Genomic DNA, 21,153 nt, shown 5'->3' with positions numbered 1-21,153 from the left:
CACTGCAGCTTCAACCTTCCACTTCCCACCACCTCTTCCAGCACAGACAACCCTTCTTCTCTTCTCATCCATGCTCCCACAGCCCAGCCAGCAGCCATCCTGGGCACCCACAGCCAGTGCAAAACAGCAAACCAAACATGTAGCAAATTTTAACCCCCTTCTACTCTCTTTATGGCATATTTTCTTCACAGCAGCTCCACCTTGCTTTTCTACCAAAAGTTGAAATTATTTGCCACTGTCTGAGTGACAGACTGACATTTACAGGCAGAAGGTATCTGATTCTCATTTGCATTTACATTCTCTTCTATCTATTGGGAAGCACTGAGAGTCGTGAAGTGGGTCTAAATTTCATGTAGCACACAAAGTGTCTTTTACAGCATAAGAAGAGTTGAAAGATAGGTCTGCGTCCAGTGTCTCTCCACTGAGTTTCCTAATAAACAGTATGAACAGCATTGGGGAATACTGTGACTGGGAAAATTTGGAGTGTGACTCTGATCACAGCACCCCTGGGGCCCTGGCAAGGATGAGAGGCACAGTACTCTCCCCACAACCTGTCCCACCAGCCCAGCAAGGTTACTTCCAACAACACTTGACCACAGCTGCAGACACTGCAACCCTTAGTCTGGTTCAGCCTCAACGTCTTATGGTGGTGTGACACAACTTTTTTCAGGGGTCTTCTGAGAGCAGATGAAATATTGGAATTGGAATGAGCCAAACTGGCCCGCTGGGGCTTTTCTCTCTAATATCTTCATTCTGTCAAAATTATACTTGATCGTGTTTCGTTATTGTTGTTTCTAACTTTCACCTCTGCCTCAGCAATTCCATCTGGTAAGTCATATTACTCTCTCTGATTGCTTTTTGGATAAAAACATGCTCGCTGGGGCCTGCTTGAAATTAGTTTTTCTTTTTATTTCCACTAGATGCTCGACTCAACCCCACAGCTTCCCTGACTTAACACAGACGGGGTCAACCCACCTTTGCCTTCTTTGGCACACGCATTCAAGTACTGATTCCCATGTGCTGCAGTAACCCCATTACATTTTTAATAATCTCCAAGGAGGAGATATTTACAGGGACTTGAACTGAAAAGTGCAAGTTTCGTATCCTCCTCTTGCCTGTGCACTTGTGTAGATATTAAATCAACAATGATAGGAGGAAAAAAAAAATAATGTCTTGGCTATGTCCCCAGGACATTCTTCAAAGACTGATGATGTACATCTGCCTTAACTGTCTGGCTCTGAAGTAATAAAAGAGCACTCTTATTTCCTTCCCATTAATTTCATTGAGTATTTGGAAACACTTTTTTATTTAGGATTTTATGCCTGCCTTGTAAGAGTACCATTCCTAAATAACCTCATTTCCACCTCCCATAATTACAGCAACTTGACTGCTGGGGTATAATGGGTGGCTGAAACACTACCAGCTATTGCACCATTGCCATTTAAGCCCACTGGCACTCTGTTATGTTACAACAGGGTGGAGCAATAAGATTTTTCACTTTAAAAGACTGCAAAAAAGCCTCTCTTTAAGGTTACATTCCTGGCTTGCTCTGCATGTGGTCGCAATATTCAAAGGTCTTTCCAGAGTGTGTACAGGAAAGACTGCAATGCAAACTCCCTTCCAGTCATAAAGATGACAGAATTGCTTGAGGAAAGGAGAACTCGGGCAGCCAATCAGTCAAATAACCAGTCAGCCACCTGATGGGTAATATATAGATGGTAGTCCTAGCAGGTTTCTTAGATCTCTTAGGCAAAGGAAAACAAAAGAATGAAGGAAGTGGCCTAAAGTCTATGGTTTTAGCTAGCTACCTGGTGTCTGGAAAACACATGTCATGATGGCAGGCCTCAGAGAATCTAAATTCTCTCCTATATGGAAGAGGGACCTGTGCCCATCTCTTTCTGTGTGAGCTGAGGCTGAGCAAAGCACTAGCAAAGTGTCTGAGCAGTAGAATTGGACTCAGGACGAGGAAAGAAGTTATTCTTGTGGAGATCTTAAAAAGAACCCTTTTCTGGTGGGAACCTAAAAAAGAGTGGTCTCTGCCACACCTCTTCTGCTTCTTGCCCTGCATTTCTTTCCTCCTTTAGTATTCCCTTCCATGAATATTCCTATAGATATTACACAGAAAAATAACTATTTCTGACTGTGGTCCCAAATACTGGGAAAGAAAACTGACCCTCAAGTGGAGACTCTGTCTTGGGGAAAGATCAATATGTTTTTTTAATATTTAAAACCCTCTATTCTAACAAAACTTAAAAAGTTGCCTCCTCCTCAGTCAGGACAGTAGGTAAATGCAGATTTTTCTTCAAGCAATGATCTGAAAAACAGCAATCCCCAACCCGTTTTTTAATCGTACCCAGGTTCTGCTTCCTTGCTTGTACATGTCAATATTTACAAGCTCTACCACTTCTTGGATTATTTATTTTCCCTGCTCTATTTTGCACAGTGAAAAATTTCTGCAGCTCAGCATTTGACAGTTTGTTGCTGATATCCATCTTTATTAACTTTGCTGCTGAGAAAAAAAAAAATCAACCACAACAACACATAGTCATACAAAAAACCACAAACAAGCAAACAAAAAAACACCCCAACCAACCAACCAAACACAGCATGATGCCAAAATTTGGTAGCATGAGGGAGATACCTCAAAAAATAGTCAGTTTTCAGCCACATACGATTTTGTATGGATGTCACTGAAAGACACTTCTCCCTCCACTTCATTAGCAGTCAGTAAATTCACTGACAATCAGCAAGAGAGCTGCTGTCACCACACCTGAGGGGATGGCAGGAAAGGTTGCTCTGCTCTCTTTGCCTCCCTGCACTGCACTTTTTTCTGCTTAGGGGTAGGACCAAAAGGGCTCAGAGCTGCCAGGCTCCCTCTCATCACCTCCAGTGAGCTCTGAAATGTGGCATCCTGACAGACAACAACAATCTTTCCAGACTGCTTTGAAAGTTGGCCTTTGAAAGACAATGAACCATGCACTTTTAAAATGTACCCTGTAAAGCGTAATGCAGAATAATGAAAAAGGTTTCTCCCTCTTCGTTAGATAGTGCAGGGCTCAGACACATCTCCATTTTCCAGCTCCCCACCGTCACCAGAGGCAATTCAGGGTAATCTGAACTTCCCCCAAGGTGTTTATAACACTTCTCAGATGGAAACTATTGCTCTCTAAGTGGAGCTACCAGAACAACAGGCGGTACCACTGGGTCTCATCCTCTTCAGTGCAACATCCATCAGCTTGGCTCAAGCAGATTTGTTGGAGCCTTGCACCAAAATGAATCAGAGCCCTCCCCCATATTACATCCGCTACTCAGAACGTGGGGGCAGAAACATCTTTTATCAATCTGGCTGGCTGAAGCCCATCCCTTCACATTTTCTCTGTTCTGTGTTTTCAGAGTCAGAGCACAAGCAAGACAGTCTGGCATGCACAGACCCCTTTAGGCTGGCTCTTTTCATCTTTCCAGCCAGACTCTACAGAATAATCTAAAAATAAACAAAGCCTCTAGCCCTGATAGTGGCAATGATAACCTCTCCACTATGAACTACCACCTAGCTGTACAGAGGTGAGTGCAGCTCAGCACAGAGTGAAGTTAGAGGAGGTGGTGGTGAGTTAGTTTCAGCCTACAAAGACCTGCTCTCACAGTCTGCTGAAGACCTGGTGGGTCACCCTGCAAGCCAAGCCCCTAGCACCACCACACACTGCATGTCATAAGAAAGCAGCATCAAACCATACAGCTTGATAGGATCAACAATCAAAGGCTTGTCTAATCCTAGCAGGAGAAACTACTGGATCAACACCAAGCTAGAATGCTGTACAACATTCACAGAAACAGCATGGTAATTCTCTCCTGAGGTTTGCTAGCAGGGGTCAGCCCTAGCATTGCAGAAGCAAGCTCTTGTTGCTAAGTGCAGACACATCTGAGAAAGGGATGAAACCAGGTGGCATCACAATAAATCTTAGATTTCTCTCATATTTTCTCCCTTGTTCACTTGTACCTCTACTTATTTAAAAGTATCCACATTCCTGAATAGAAAAAACCTTTTCTGTGAGCTCCCGTGTTATCCTTTCTTAACAGCACTGTCTACACCGTGAGAGAGAGAAAGCCAAAGAGCCTGGCTTGCACGCCAGCACCACGGGCTCATGCAGGCTGACAGGTCATAGCACAGTGTGTGTGTACGTGTTTCCAGTTTGGCGGACACTCGCCTCACAGGAGTTTCCAGATTTCCTTTCTAGCCTCCCATGACAGCCTTGGATTAATTTTGTCTGGAACAGAAGATTTTTTGCCTTTGAGTCATTGTGGTTCACTTATCTGCTCTACATTCTGAACCCCAAGTTCAGGTGGCACTTAACTATTGCCCTTCTTAGCAATTGACTGCGAGAATAGCCTGATGAGACACTGGTTTTTTTTCCCACTGGCTGCCCATCATTTCCTCTTTTTCTTTCTTTTCCAGCTGCAGCAGTCCTACCAGGGAGCTGTTTCGAAAGGATCACTGCAGATGCGTTGCCTGTAGGATGTTAATGGTAGGGGTGGTGAGATTCACAGCACCGCTGATGTTTCCTCTGAGCATTTCAGCATTTGGCTAAAGCCAAAATATCAAAACAAGAACTTCCAAATTTTGAATGAGATCAGCTTGATACCCACAGACCTGACTCTGCCCTGGTGGCTTTAGCTCTGGTTTACAGCCAATGTTTAGAGAAATCTGTTTTCCAGTTCCATTTGAATGCAGCTGAAATCCCACCAGCATGGTCCACCCTGGGAGCAGGCTACATCTCTGTGCCCTGCGACCTGGCACCAGCCCAGATGGCAGGAGTGCTGTGAGAGAGGCCTCTCTCACACGGTTCTCATCACTTTGGGCAGAGGTTAGTTCATGGGATTTGGCATCTTCAGGCCCAAGCCTGGGCAATTCAGCTCAGACTTAAATCTGTTGCCTAAAAGTCAGTTTGGATCCATTTCTTAATGGCTCTGGCTAGCCTTGGAGAGCGTGGGAGATTTTATCCTTTCTGCCTGAGAAAAGCTAATCCAAACGCTGTGTTGTCAGGTAGCCCATATGTTTATTTGTCTGCTCACTTCCTCAATTTCTTTCTGATTAATTTTTTGATGGATAGCTATGTCTGGCTTCAGGGACAGGTCCTTCCCACCAGCAGCACTGCGTGTGGAAACATGTAAGCCACTCAGTGGCAATGACCTAAAGCTCTTCCCTCTTCCACGCCACCAAAGACATAGTGAGGCTGCGGAGGAATTTTCCGCTGAGCTGGAAAGTGTCCCCACACTTCAGCACAGAGTCATCTCAGCAGCACACACCACGCAGCTTTGGGAAGGGCTTGCTTTGAGTCAGAGCTGCGCAGAGCAGAGCAGCTGCAGATGCTTTACGTAGCACCGTGCATGGGCATGTGAGTCCGCTGGAGCTCAGCATGGCTCACAGCTGTGTACAGGCACATCACTCGCAAAAGCAGGGCACTCAGAGAGACTAAAGAGGCAAGAGGCTGTGGGAATCTTATTATTTTAAATGAAGGGTTTACTTCAGGAACACAGTGTTTTATTTCCCATCCTTTATGACTCATTAAGTCAGGCAATCCACCTCTATTATTTACTCACACTTTTGTAGTTCAAAAGCAGGTCTTAAATTGATATTAGTATCAGCTGAGCACCTTCTGAGACCAAGCTACCTCATTTATCTACCTGCTTAGCTAAAGATTTATCTTGCATTCATAACTATGCTACACAAATGCCTCTTCAAAAGCCAGAGCAGTAGGATTTTGACAATTTGCCTCACAACAATCATCTAGCTCCCGTGTTCTGTGCTTGTCCATAACTATTGGTGTGCTAACAGGAAAGAAAAGAACTTCCACACATCTTGGTTATCATCTTTGTTTGAAAACACAACATAGGGAACTTGTGAGGCTGGGGAGTGGAAATGTTGCCATGTGACAAAAAGGGATGACCTGTGCACATAAGACCTGAGAGACCAGAGAAAACTCTTGATGAACTTTTTATAAGATTATCAGATGATGATAAAATGATGACAGAAAAAAAATCCATCTAACCTTCATCTCAACTTCCACAGTTCCTTTCCATAAAATCATCTGAGAGAGAAAATGAAGTTTCAGAAATCGTATCCCCTAGCCTCTTCACCTCCCCAAAAAAATGAAAAAGAAAGAGAGACACTTAAAAAGAGATTTACAAACCAGTAACTCAGAGGAGGCTGTGAAATTCCAGCCAGAGAAGCAAACAGCGAGATTAAGTGGATTAGTCTACTGTACAGGAATCCAAGGAATGCAGTTCTCACGTGCTTTTGTTGTGGATTACACAGCAGCAATATTATGGTTTTACATCTCCCAGAAACATATGGGTATGTGCACTTGTGCAGACCAACAAGAAACAGCAGTCCCTAACATGCAGCTTTGCTGAACTGGCTGTGCTGATTTCAGCAGGTCTAGCATTTTCCAGGGAGATGAGGAGAGTATCCAAACATTTTGCTGCACTGGATAAAATGAAGCAGCAAACGAGCTACTTGTACCAGAAACTGGCAGACACATCCATTTAGTTCCCGGGCAAAGACATCTCTCTTTAATCATTAGGCACCCACCTGTTAATGATGCAATGAAATCACTCAGTTCAGACGCAGTGAAACTTCAAGAAGTCAGGTCCTGATTGAAACTTAGCATCTCTGACCAGTGATGATTTTGGAGTTGTTTTAGCTACCTGCACAGACTGTCAAGAGAGAGGGGGGGGCAGAAACACAGGGAAGAAGCAGTAAGTGACAGATAAACGAACTAACTATTACTAGCCAGAGTTAACAGTTTGTATTAGCAGTCAGCAATAAATAATTAATATAGCCCTAGGAGATATAAAGCCACTGACATGGTATCTCTCGTTTTGGCTCTAAATGGAACTCGAGATAACCTACTTTGAACAGTAATGTGCTCACAGTATGTGGGAATTAACTGCTCAATGTAATAAGTACTATTGAATTTCTCATCTCTGTACAGATAAAGGGCAACTACCACCAAAAAACACCATAATAACAGCAGCTGAATGACAAAAAAGCAAGCAAATCTGCTTTTCATTACATCCTTAAAACATTATAGGTTAAAACAATCTTAAAACGGCTTAAAACCCAGCAATTAAATCTTTTCCATTTCTGTTTTCCAAGACTGCAGCTGAGAAAACGAAAGAGGACTAAGTGCCATACCGTGCTAGCCTTGCTAATAACTCTCTGTGAAAAATCTCATTAATTCAGTCTGGCTCTTCAGATCAGCCACTAAGACCTTGTATTGTCAGTCATCCTCTGGCCTTTTCAGGATTTCCACAGCCTAACTAGCAGTGTCTCCATGGAAACCATGCAGTCATGCTTTGCACATCCCCAGAACTTTTTGTTCCTGACAAAGCTTGAAAAATCACATGCAGCATGGAGAGTTTAACACAGTGAACTAAACCCTGACCCACACTTATAAATGATAAACCCCAGCATAGCAGCTTTATTATAAATGATTTCCTTACAAGATACTTAGCCAAGCCAGCAAAATGTTGAACCAGACAACAGAGGAGGAAGGCAGCTCCAGGGAGAGGAAACAAACAAACTGAAGTGAAACAAAGTTTCAGGCTCGTTTGCCTCCTCTGAAAGCACTTGAAGCACATAGGTAAGAAAACATGCAGAGAGTAAGAGGAGTGCTTTGAAGTTGCCTTCCCTGCATCACTCTGAAGAGGACTCAGCTCTCTGTGACTGTGCATCACGATGCTGCTGATTCACTTGGCTGGCTGTGCATCCCAGCCTGCAGAGATAGCAGGAGCTGGGTCTCAAACCCTGCGGCTGCACGGTGCACCCAGCACCCTGCTGCACCTGGGACAGACCCACCTGTGGAAGCACCACACACTCCTCTGGCCCAGGAGCAGGCATTCGGGTTGAAATAACAAAACTGGTAGCAAAGGTGGTAGTGGCACTGACCTCAAAATGAGATTCTCTGGTTTGCAACTGGGAATTGGCAGGCTTGGAGCATGCACATGTCCAATGGAGGGTAAGATGTTGGTAACCCACTCAACAGTCTGGCTGCCTTTGCCCCAGACCTGGACACTCCATACCAGGGTCTGCTGCAATTGTCAGGGGCAGTGGTCAACTGCCTACACTAGAAGTCCTTATCCTCACTGATGCATGGAGTGACTACTCGCACTGAGAGCATTTCTACCCAATAAAATGTATCGATGAGAGCCAGAAGGCCAAGGTCAAGCAGCCAGTCACTGTCTCCATAAACAAGCCCATGGAAAGCCTCACTGCATGGCCTGTGCCTGACTTGTTCTTTGTCTCTGCAAGAATCCCACAGTGTTTTCCTCTCTCCTTCCAAGCAGTGTTTCCAGTCTATGCTTGGGGAAGCTGTTGCACAAATATGCTGTAACACAGGAGGACCAGTGAAAGTCAGAAAGGTCACATGCAGAGAAAGAGTCACTGCAGGCCAAACTTGCTTTGCCACAGTAAGTTCTCAGCTCTGGTGCAGATGAGCAACTGCCTGCTCAGTGTGGTGTCCGGGTTTGTGAGAAAAGAAGTGACTCATAACCAAGGGTCATGTTGTAATCTAGGAGAAGTGCCAGGAGAGGGAGAGAATCACATTCCGCCTGATCTGTGGTGAGCTCACTCCTTACGTGGGGCAGCAGACGCAATGCACTGCAAGAGAATCAGAGAACCCTGAGTGGGTTGAATCAGACATTTGGGAGCTGGCAGCTGCGTGCTTCCACCTCTGAGATCCAAATAGTGACTTTAGGATTAGGAAGTCAGCTTCACACAGGATGGCTCAGGAGGTGTTTGGTACATGCAGTTCCTCCCTAGTGGGATACAGGAGGTTAGAGCATGCTTTTTTTCCCCATGGGATTCTCCCTATGCATCACCACAAAGGATGGAAAACATTTCCCCACCTTCTCCTCCCACAGTGAGGAGCAGTGCATAGCCAGCAGGAAGCCTTATATCTCTAGGGTCTTTCAGTGGATAACCACAGGCATCAGAGCCAGCACATGCAGGACACAAAGGCCTGAAAGATGTTGCTTGAGCAGGCTGGGACTCTCTGGGGCTTGCCCTGAACAAGCTAGCAGAATTATCTCATCACTGTTGTTCTTAGGCAAGTGGCATGTGCTGATTTTCTTTCCCCAAAGCCATTCACCACCAATGCCAACCTTCTGCTTTGCTCACCACCAAAGCAGCTGCCACTTGGCTGTGGAGAACATGAGCAGTTTAGGTACCCGAACAGTGGAAACTGTAGGTCATCACTCTCAGGAGGACATCCTGCCCCCTTCCCTGGTGAAGGGCAGGCTATTTGCAAGGCCAAAGGCAACAGATAGGTCTGGGCTGGAGCACGAGCCTGAGTGGAGCTTGCGACAGCTCAAGTTTAATCATTTGCCCATGAAGACTGAGAAGACCAAACTCAAGGGACATCCTTGGGAGACAGTTTCTTGCAAAAGGCTTGATTGCTGTTAGCTGTGCTGTGAAGTTCTATGTATATTGGTCTAAAAGCAACAAAACCTCATCTCTGCATCTCTTGCTCCAATCTCTTTCTCTCTTTGGCTTTGCGTCTCTTGCATCCAGGGCCAGGAGCCTGTGGCATCCGAGAAGCCATGGCAGCCTGAAGCACTGCCTTGAAGGCACCAGAAATTATAATGGCTGTCTACCTGCTGAATACAGAAACATAGCCACCTCTGAAAATGGAGCATGACCTCATATGTCAGTTCAAAACTCAGCAAGGGTAGAGAGTAGGATTTGTTGCCATGATTGTCAAGGTGAAGCAGGTCCCTCTGGAGGAATGTTGGTCTCTTATTGGTTGTGTTTCACTCCTGTTCCTCCTCCTGCTCCACTTGGGTGTTGGCCCATCAGTGAAGATGACATCTGAGCTCAGTAAATATCTCCTAACTACATTCTGTAGTGGCCACAGATGATTCCCAACCCTGGATGGAGCAAGCTTAAACAGCTGAAGCTCCCTTCATTGCACCAGTTCTTCCCAGTTTCCATGCTCTCTCTGTTATACAAAGGCCATCTTGTCTCTGCTGTGGTCCACCTCAAGATGGAAAGAGACCCCCATTCAGTACATATCCAAAATTAGTTATTGTTTTCCCTTTCAGGCAGACAAGTTCCCTTTGCCATTTCACTGTCCCCTGTCACCTTGCCTGGGCCAGAACAGTGCCAGTAGGCTTGATGTTCAGGCTGCTGGGAGAGAGTGTTGCCCAGATGAGTAGCTCTTCCTTTGCCATTATCTCTGAGGAGAGTGCAGGAAAGCTGCTTATGGTCCATGGCAAGTTGTGCTGGCACAGTTCCCAAAGACAGGAGGTAGATCAGCCAAGACCAACAGTCCTACTGCCTGTTGCTCTGAGCTCCCTGGCAGCTGTTCCATGTGATGCTAGGACATTCATCTGCAGCATGCTAGGGCTGCAAAAGTACCTTCAACCCAAAATAAGGAGTCCAAGCTCCTTATGACACATGCCCTGACCTCACTACTGCACTGTATGTTCAGACAAACTGAAGTTCTGAACAAGAGCAACAGATTGTGACAGTTCAGCAGAGATTCCCATCATGCCATCAACATCTGGGGAAGACAATTCATCACCCTCAGCTGCAGCTCAGCAACTAAGGCACTAACTGAGGTTCAAATTATGATTACTAAGAGGGCAAGGGAAAGCCTGCAAGCTTGAGGCTTCAGTTTTATTACTGCAGCTGTATCTGCTTTCCTAAAACTGAAACAAACCCCGTAAGTTCTGCCTGAAATGTGGTTCTCAGCCTGGGACATGGCTGTGGAAAAATAGTCCTTTGGTTTGGTCAGTACCAAAGTGGCTGACTGTGAGATGCTTCTGAGCCAGCAGTGCTAGATATGCTTTTTGACAAAGGGATCAGAGCTTAACAGCAAATTAAAAACAAAACAAAATAATAATTAAAAAAAAACACAAAACCACTAGGCAGGAGGCACAGGAAGCACTGGATGGCACCAGATGTATAGAATCATGTAACAATTTGGGTTAGAAGGGACCTCCAGAGGTCAGCTAGTCCACCCCTGCAGCAGTAAGCAGGAACATGTTCAACTAGATCAGGCTGTTCACAGCCTCATCCAACCTCATCTTGAATGTTTCCAGGGGTTACAGGATCACAGGATGTTAGGGTTGGAAGGGAACTCCAGACATCACTGAGTTCAACCTCCCACTGCCAGAGCAGGACCATACAATCTAGCACAGGTCACACAGGAACACATCCAGAAGGGTCTTGAAAAGCTCCAGAGAAGGAGACTTCACAACCCGTCTGGGAATCCTATTCCAGTGCTCCGTGATCCTTACAGTAAAGAAGTTCTTCCTCATGTTGAGGTGGAACTTCCTGTGCTGTAGTTTATAACCATGGCCCCTTGTTCCATCACAAGGCACAACCGAGCAGAGGCTGTCCCTTCCTTCTGGACACCCAGCCCTCAGATATTTATACACATTTATTACATCTCCTCTCAGTCTTTTCTTCTCCAGACTGATGGGGCATCTAGCACTTCTCCGGGCAACCTGTGCAGTGTTTCACTACCCTCACTGTAAAAACTTTCTTCCTTGCATTTAGTCTGAATCTACCCTGGTTTAGTTCAGGGCCATTGCTCCTTGTAACATGTCAACAGTCCCACTATGAAGATTGCCTCCATATTTTTCATAAGCCTTGTCTCAGCTTGCCTCTGCCCACTACTTTCATGCCTTCAGGAGACACCTCCTACAAAAAGCCCCTACCATCATCCTTGGATAACTAATTCCTACTGGAAATGGCAAAATGAGTCCATGCAAAAGGGATGATCAGCTGCAGGATCCCATTCCAGAAAGCATTTGCATGCTATCATGGGATTCAGGGAAGGTGTTGGCAGAGTAGTGCCAGCCTCATCACTGCTGCTCTCTGCTTCCTCCTGAGCCAGTGCTCAGAGTCAGAACAGCCACAAATCCCACTGAGGTCTGGACCGAGGCATTTGCACAGAAATAATACGATAGATCACATCACTGACAATCCAAACCTGCTGCATAAACCTTTTTCTATGAGGTCTTCTGTTTTCAGGCAGAAGCAGTTTGGATTGTGATAGACAAAGCACAGCAAAACCATTCACTTCTCACATGCTTTTTCACTTAGAGCTTCCTCAGCTCTGCAACAACACCAGGTTGGAAGAATTCCTAGATAAACAAGGCAAAATCCAAGTTGGATGCTCCTAGGATTGGGACTTTGGTGAAAAGGAGACTGTCACAGGAACTTGATCTTACATGTGAAAAAGCAGATGGCACATATGGTGCCTTTAAGAACACTGATCTTTCTTTGAATCGAGAGAAGAAAAAGGGAGGCAAGAATGGACAGGTGAGATGGTCCCTGAACTGACTGCGGAAGGTCCGTAGGGAAGGACAAGCAGCGAGAAAACAACAGAGATTATGTGATGTCCAGATGAAAAGTACCTCCTTCAGGGTCATTTCAACAAATTTAAACCAGGAACAAACACAAGCTCACATTCAGCAGTTTTTGTCATAGGGCTGCTGTGATTTTGATCTAACAGTAGATGCCCTACAATCTTGCAGTAGCATGGCCTGACACTCCCTACAGATATAGGCTATTTACCATTTCTCTGACTTGACTTTCTCCATTTTGACAATGCTAATAGCAGATGCTTTATCAAGCTTCTCATAAAAACTGTATCAGAAAAGCACTTGAAGAGCAGTGCATGATGCCACCCTTCTCCATTTCTCCCTGGAAGCAGCAGGAGTTACCTATTTTCAAGTTAAAGTTTCATCAATGGTTAGGTTCTACGAGAGTTAAATATTACCCTAAATGGAACCTGAAGCTAAGCAAACAGATGATAAGCTTTTAGTGAACTCAAGAGTAGTACAGGAAAAAACCCTCCCATGCACTATTTTTTCCTGCAGGTGTGTGATGTTTATTCTCTTCTGTGAAGTTGTAACTGAACTTTGCTTCACAGTGATTCAGCTACCATAAGATTTTGCCAGGGGTGCAATTTGACTCCTACTTGGGTTGACAAAACACGAATTGATCTACTGGGTACCCACCGTGAGCTGCCTAGTTTTTCACTAGTTCTGTCAGCCACCAAAATCCAGCCCATGCTTCATTTTACCAAGTCAAACAATAGTCATATCTGGACCATGTCTAATATGAGCAAAGTCTGAATAACTTTCACTTCTAAAAGCAATTTTAAAAATCCTTCTATGCATTAAATATTCTGCAGATATTTTCATTAGAAGGAATTTAAGATAAACTCTTCACACCAAATTCAAGGATGACCTCTGAGTCTCGCATAATACTTTGAGGCTCAAGCTCACTAATAAATGCCTTCTGAACTCACAAAGAGTTGATAACCCATCACATGGTGTCAGTGGGATGACAGATCTTCTCCATCCGTCTCAGATGCTGCCCTTCACCTCCACTCAGCCCCACTAATGTGCATGTATGAAGGAGGTCTCACCTGCCATGCACATCCAGAAGACACTGGCACTGCTGGGATCCTGCTTAGAGTATCCCCAAATCATACTTCCACACCAAAAAGGGAGTTGCTGATTTCTAAATATTATTAAAAGCATAACAGATCAAGCACTACGGAGCTAAAAAAATAAGAAGCCAAGAATGATTCTGCAGCCATCAAAAATACCATAAAAAACCCAGCTTTCCTGAGTCTAGGAAATCTATTAGTCTCTTCTGTGGAAAGGCTGTAGACATACATAATATCCATATACCTCCTTCTTCTAGTTGCATGTTCTCTTCTCAGCATCAAGCTGAGATGCTGGTATGAACTTTATGCCTAGGAGAAGCACAGATCCAAGCTAGAGATTAATGCCAACAACTGTCTGAGGACATTCTGCAGTTTACATTCTGTAGCTGGTATGGTGGATTTGTGGCTGAAAATTTGGCCTCCGTATTCAGGTTCTCCCACTCTAAGCAAATGTAGTGCTGAGAAACTTTGAAGACAGGTTTTGTCTTCAGCCAGAAAAGATGGTCATCACAAAGAGATGGGAGGAGAAAGGAAAAACAGTCAGAAGGCAGTGAATCTTGAAAAAAACCTTTTTGTATTTCACCCAGAGTAGGTTTCTTGTGGGTTTCAACATCCAGCTGCTTCCAGGAAGAGAACAGACATGCACGTGCCTGCAAAGCAAAACACAGCTGGAGAGCTAATTTTAAGCCTACCAGTCTTGGCACTGTCCCTTTAACAAATGAATGTGGAGTTTTACTGCATAAGTAGAAGCACCAAAGTCTTGCAATTAATTTAAGCAGTTGTTCATGCAATTTGGTCTGGGTACCACCAGGTGTGCCTGTCACCCTAAAGTATGTTACTTTCACCCTCTATTCACAGCGCAGTTCTTGCACCTGCGAAATCCAGTAAAGAACCTAGAATAGACTCTTAGAATCATAGAATCAGTCAGGGTTGGAAGAGATTACAAGGATCATCTAGTTCCAAGCCCCCTGCTATGGGCAAGAACACCCTACCGTAGATCAGGCTGGCCAGACAACAGCTACCTCTTAACAGCAAGGAAAAGCTGGGTTTCAAAAATTATTTACTGGTGAAGTTGCAGTAACAGTTGTCCATTGTAAGGCTGCTGAATGCATTCAACTTTCTTTCTTTAATAAGAGGGAAAACAGTCATCCTAAACACTAACATTTAAGGAAAGAAATAACAGGTAATATGAATCACAGAAATGTTCAGGTTGGAAAAGACCCTCAGGATCACCAAGTCCAAACAGTAACTCTATTCTGCAAGTGCACCCTAAACCATATTCCCAAGCACCACATCCAAACGGCTTTTAAACACATCCAGAGTTGGTGAGTCCACCACCTCCCTGGGCAGCCCATTCCAATGCCTGACCATTCTTTCTGTGATTGTTTTCTCCTAATATATAGCTTAAACCTACTCAGTCACAGCTTGAGGCCATTCCTTTTTCTATCACTAATTACCTGTGAGAAGAGACCAGCACCAACCTCCCCACAATGTCCTTTCAGGTAGCTGTAGACAGCCATGAGGTCTTACCTCAGCCTTCTCTTCCCCAAACTAAACAGCCCCAGCTCCTTCAGTTGCGCCTCATAAGATTTATTCTCTAGGTCCTTCATCAGCTTCCTTACCCTCCCCTCTGCACTTGCTCCAGTGGATTTTAGAAAGAGCAAGGCAGCCCAGGTTTACAAGGTGAGGCATTTTCTCTACTATAGTAAGCATTTCCCATTCAAGTTCTGTTTGTACCATGAATGGAAAGATCTTTTGATCATCCAAGAGTGATCTGGATTTTAAACCTTTTACCTAGACCAGCCAACACAAGAAACACACTCCAGAAGATTTGTCTTTTGTTCATAATGGGCAAACTACCTTTAAATTAGAAGAGACTGAATCCTTAGCACTAAGATTTGGGGAAAGAAGATATAAATTTACATGACACATTTGGATTTGCCTATCTCAAGTGTGTTGCTACTTCTGATTCCTTCATTTCCCAGAATGACCATGCATTTTGATTTTCATGGCAACTCAGTCTGAACTGGTGGTAAAGGAAGGTGGCCTCTGGTACCAAGGGGCTGGGTCAGAGCACCCCAGCTACAACCTTCCCCCACTATTCTCTACTGGAGAATGATAGCAAAGCATCCTGCAAGTCTTGAACATACAAACCATCATCAAGGCCCTCTCAGAGAAGAGTTCCCTCTTTGTGTATGATGCCAAAACAAAAGAGCAGACTTTCTTTTCTCTAATGCCGCTTGTCAGTTCAGAGAATTAACCAGGTTGGAAAAGGCAATCAAGATCATGAGTCCAACCTATCATCCAATGCCTTCTAATTAACTAAACCATGGCACTAAGTGCCTCATCCAGTCTCCTTTTAAACACCTCCAGGGATGGTGACTCCACCACCTCCCCAGGTAGCCCATTCCAGTGCCAATCACTCTTTCTGTGAAGAACTTCTTCCTAACATCCAGCCTAAACCTGCCCTAGAGCAGCTTGAGGCTGCATCCTCTTGTTCTGTCACTGGACAACTGGGAGAAGAAAGCAACCCCCACCTGGCTACAATCTTGTAGAGATCAATAAGGACTCCCCTGAGCCTCCTCCTCTCCAAGTTGAACAGCTCCAGCTCCCTCAGCCACTCCAAGGGGACACTCTCAGTTACAACACAGTATTAACTAAGGCAACCCCTCAACGACTTACAGCTGAAAAATGATACAGCAACAGGCTGTGACTGAAGACACTAAACACCATGCAGAAAAGGTAATACACTATCTTTTTTTTCTGCAGAACACAAATTGAACTAAGAAAGCAACTGGGAAATGATGGATTTCTGCCCTAAGTGATACATCTGCATTTAAAGGAAATGGGGAAAACAATCAAAAGCTGGATGTGCAGCTCTGCTGTTTGCCTTGCTAGTTCCAGTTCAGGCTTGTCTCAAACAAACACTTCTGTAAACTCTTCTCATAGTGCTAACTAACAACTTGCACGACATTAAAGGTACTCTCAAATACATCTTTCCTTCTCTTTTTATCTTCTTTAAAACAAGAAGCATCCATTCCATCAATTATGTGCAAAACAGATTGGGTAATTTACAGAAACAACGAATAGTCTACTGAATTGAAAATAAATGCTTCAATGTGTGGTAACAATAGTGACTCAAATCAATTCTGTCATCAACTATACACTGAGTTTTACCAAAAAATGTACCCACACCCAGAGTAAAAGAAAACACTAATTGTATCTGGAACCACCTCCCCAACAAATGAGATAAGAAAAGCAGACCCTTTTGAAAGTCCATGTAGTAAGAAATTTCAGGATTAAGCAGTGCCTTCCTCCTCATAAAATGCTATTACCTAATTCATTTCTAATAGACAGAAGCATTTCACATGACCACATGTCTTCACCAGGTAAAGCAATGCCTGAGATAACCCGAAGCATGTGTTCTAATAAAAGTTGCATTTCAACTGTGTTTCCAGCTAAGGTAAAACTGGAAAAAAAGGTGAAGTTATTTAATGTTGGTTTTCTGCAGTTGTGGTCATTAATCTTGTGATTTGTCAGATAGGGCAACTATTGAAAACTATCTCTTATTATTGCCATCTCCCCTGAGGTGCGATCTCCCAAACGTGATCCAGCTTGCAATAGCCATACTTCTTTTGGGAGTGCTAACACAGGTATGTATGCAAAGCTTGTGCTGATCAGCTAGTCACAGACTATTCCTCAAATCAAGCAACCTGCTTAACAGTTTTATTTTTTTCCATATACACTTTCAAAGCAGCTCAAGATGATGTAGCATTCCTGAGTCAGTATCAACCACCACAGGATCACAGGAGGTTAGAGGTTGGAAGGCACCTCCAGAGATCACCGAGTCGAATCCCCCTGCCAGAGCAGGACCATAATCTAGCAGCTCACACAGGAATGCATCCAGGTGGGTTTTGAAAGTCTCCAGAGAAGGAGACTCCACAACCTCTCTGAGCAGCCTGTTCCAGTGCTCTGTCACCCTCACTGTAAAGAAGTTTCTCCTCATGTTGAGGTGGAACTTCCTGTGCTGCAGTTTACATCCATTGTCCCTTGTTCTATCCCAGGGCACAACTGAGAAGAGTTTGACCTCTCCCTCTTGACAGCCAGCCTTCAGATATTTATAAACATTGATCAGATCCTCTCTAAGTTTTCTCTTCACCAGACCAAAAAGCCCCAGGTCGCTCAGTCTCTCCTCACAGGGCAGTGTCACTTAATTATCCTTGTAGCCCTCTGTTGGACTCTTTTGAGTAGATCCCTGTCCCTCCTGAATGGGGGAGCCCAAACTGAACACATTATTCCAGGTGAGATCTCACCAGGGCAGAGTAGAGGGGCAGGAGAACCCCAGGCTCCCATTGGCCTTCTTGGCCACAGCAACACATTGCTGTCCCATGGATAGCTTCTTGTCCATCAGGACTCCCAGGTACTTGTCCACAGGGCTGCTTCCCAGCAGATCACCTCCTAACTCATATCGGTGCAATTCATTGCTCTTTCCCAGATTCAGGACTCTGCACTTATCCTTGTTAAACCTCATTAGGTTCCACTTTGCCCAGCTCTCCAGTCTGTCCAATTGTCACTGCATGACCACACAGACTTCACATGTCTCAGCCAAGCCTCCCAGTTTGGTACTGTCAGCAAACTTGCTGAACAGACTATGCCTCCTCATCAATCTCATTGATGAAGATGTTGAACAGGACTGGACCCAGCATTGATCCCTGGGGAACTCCACTAGTTGCAGGTCTCCAGCTGGACTTAGCACCATTGATCACCACTCTTTGCACTCTATTGTTTAACCATCTACAGCAGAATGAAAACTCCAATTCTAACTTTGGCATCCCTCCATGATTCATTTTAATTTATCTCTGTGTCTACTTGCCAGCCCATTGCAAATCATCAGTTTAAAGGCAGTATAAAATTAATGTCAAATTAGGCAACAAGGAAAGCTATACCATTTGTTTTGCTCCCTTCCCTGCTCATTCAATAAAAGAAGCTATACAGCTTATTATCTGCTGTAGTAGAGGATACCTGATCTCTGGACCTAGCTTCAAAAGGCACTCTGCCACCAGATAAAAAAGAAAATGTAGGGGGTTTAGCTTACAGAAATTCCTAGTGAATTCTGATCACGTCAGTAGGGTTTTTTTTTCCCAGATCTGTGTTTTTTTAATGTGTATATTTTTCCCTTTTCCTGTGTTATGGCTCTACCCTTCTGTTTTTATAACCTGCAGGAAGCATATTTCAAAAATATTTATTAGCTTATTAAATCAAATTACCCTTGCTCCTGCTGGAGCAGATTTTATAGAGTGCCCACAAAAAAAATCAAAGAGCCTGTGCTGCAGTGACAATTTGTAGCAATGGTAGAGAAAACTATTCCTTAATCTATTAAGAAGCAATTGCAAACATTTCAGTTTTCTAATTCAGAAACCACTCCTCTGTCTGTCCAAGACTTTAGGCTCAAGACTGGAAAGGTAAACAGACTAAGGAATGACTGGCCAAAGTGAATGAGCATATTTGTTGAAAGCAATGGAACAGTTAATTATATTGACCTGTAAATATGCTTTACATTTTAAAAGCCATTCAGGAAAATGAGAGAATCCCACATATCTCCTCCTGCTGTTTCTTGTCTGCCTGTGGACTGAGTTTGAATAAGGAGAAACACACCTCTTGAGATGCCTACCACAGCACACAAAGACAGAAGTGAGCTTGCTGCATGGTCAACTGCTCCAAGACCAACTACTCTCAAAGGGCAGCTGAGCTACCGCATTGTGGTTTTACTTCGTCACCAGTGAATAGTTTGTAATTAGTTAATGTTTGAGCACATTTTTTGTAATTTGAATGAGTCAAAAATAAAATAGGATACATATTTGCACTGCATCTGATTTTAGAATTAACATTTATATGATGGAAAATGCAGAATATTATGCAGTAAGCCTGGGAAGAGGCCTGAAATTCTCAAGGTGGTGTTCAATTTTTTATATGCACTGTTCATGTCTATATATTTATATACATATGCAGACATGAATATGAAATCAAAGGATTTCCTGGAGTCCAATACAACAGCAATAAAAACCAGCAAATTTGCTAACACTGCACATTTTGCACTCAAATTCAGAATTCCCAGGCTGTCTGGAAGGACGATTCCTGAATGCTGGACTTCTGCTGAGCTGGTTATGAGCAGTCTCACCAGCTGCAAAATTGGAATTGATTTAAAAAATGCTTACACCTGCACCCACTTGGGACTTGGGAGAAGTGAGATGCAGGGAGATTTGGATGGGGGTCCTTCAGCTTTAATTTCTATTATAAATTCAGTTGTTACATGTTTATCCTGCAAGCACACTCAATAAGAAAATTTGGTTAACTAAAGGGGCTTTGTAAACTTTCAAAACTGTAAATTTGCAGCTTCAAAGAAAGATTTGCTTACAAGAAGGAATGTGGACCTACTGGAGCACATCCAGAGAAGCGCCACGAGGATGTTCAGAGGGCTGGAGCACCTCTCCTGTGAGGACAGACTGAAAGAGTTGGGGCTGTTCAGTCTGGAGAAGAGGAGGCTCCCATCTGACCTCATTGTGGCCTTCCAGTATCTGAAGGAGGCCTACAAAACAGCTGGGGAGGGACTTTTTAGGATATCAGGTAGTGACAGGACTAGGGGGAATGGAGCTAAGCTGGAGACAGGTAGGTTCAGGATGGACATGAGGAGGAAGCTGTTCAGCATGAGAGTGGTGAGAGCCTGGAATGGGTTGCCCAGGAAGGTGGTTGAGGCCCCATCCCTGGAGGTGTCTAAGGCCAGGCTGGAGGAGGTTCTGGCCAGCCTGAGGTAGGGTAGAGTGTCCCTGTCCCTGGCAGGCAGATTGGAACTAGATTATCCTTGTGGTTCCTTCCAATCCTGACTGATTCTATGATTCCTTCTCTTCATTTTCCTTCCCCTTTCTGCAAATTCATTTCAGTGTTTAGCTGCTTTAAAAGCCAGTCTTAGATGCCTTTCTTGGCTTGAAAATCCTAGAGCTTAAGAAAGAGCAGAAATAAAGCCTCTCTCTAGGGCTTGCATTAGAAAGGAGTAAAATAAGGCATTTCCTCCTCTTTTTTACTCATAATTGTAGCCATAGAGGAAGTCAGAAAGCCCTTGCTACACCCAAGTTACAATAATGAAATATGAAATCAATCTATGTGCGAGGGAAAATTTTAAACCCTACAGGTGGTACCAAAACAAGATGTTTGTGTGCTGAGCATAGCCTGCCTTGCTCTCCTCTCCTACCAACTGCCCCATACAGGCGACCCTGTGCTACCAGTCAGTGCATACTACTGAACTGGCTGCACAGCTGACCCCTGCACATCTGGTCAAAGCTGAAACCAAAAAAAAAAAAAATTACAGCTGTCATAGGTTTAGGGAGCAAACAGATGCTTTTTACACCTTCTCAAGTGAGTAAAAGAAAACACTCCACGCAGGATTGGAAAAAAAAAAAGAAAATTAAATCACAGAATCAGAGTTCAGAGGCTGAAAGGGACCTTGAAATATCATCCAGTCCAATCCCCCTGCCACAGCAGGATCACCTATACCAGATCACACAGGAACACATCCAGGCAGGTCCTGAATATTTCCAGAGAGGGAGATTCCACAACGACCCTGGGCAGCCTATTCCTGTGTTCTGTCACCCTCACAGGGAAAAAAATCTACCTGATGTTTACATGGAACTTC

The 21,153-nt window shown here is 44.2% G+C and overlaps 1 long non-coding RNA gene across 1 annotated transcript; it reads right to left on the bottom strand.

The window, feature by feature from the left end:
* Positions 1–5,494: 5,494 nt before the first annotated feature.
* Positions 5,495–6,706, bottom strand: LOC135184848 (uncharacterized). The gene is made up of 2 exons (XR_010306217.1): positions 6,587–6,706; positions 5,495–6,481 (listed from the first exon to the last, which is right to left on the bottom strand). It is a non-coding gene; the product is annotated as an uncharacterized LOC135184848 (long non-coding RNA).
* Between the last annotated feature and the right edge of the window lie 14,447 nt (positions 6,707–21,153).

The sequence above is a fragment of the Pogoniulus pusillus genome, chromosome 21 (genome assembly GCF_015220805.1).
Source record: "Pogoniulus pusillus isolate bPogPus1 chromosome 21, bPogPus1.pri, whole genome shotgun sequence".
Taxonomy (NCBI): Eukaryota; Metazoa; Chordata; class Aves; order Piciformes; family Lybiidae; genus Pogoniulus; species Pogoniulus pusillus.
This window is presented reverse-complemented; position numbering and strand designations above follow the sequence as displayed.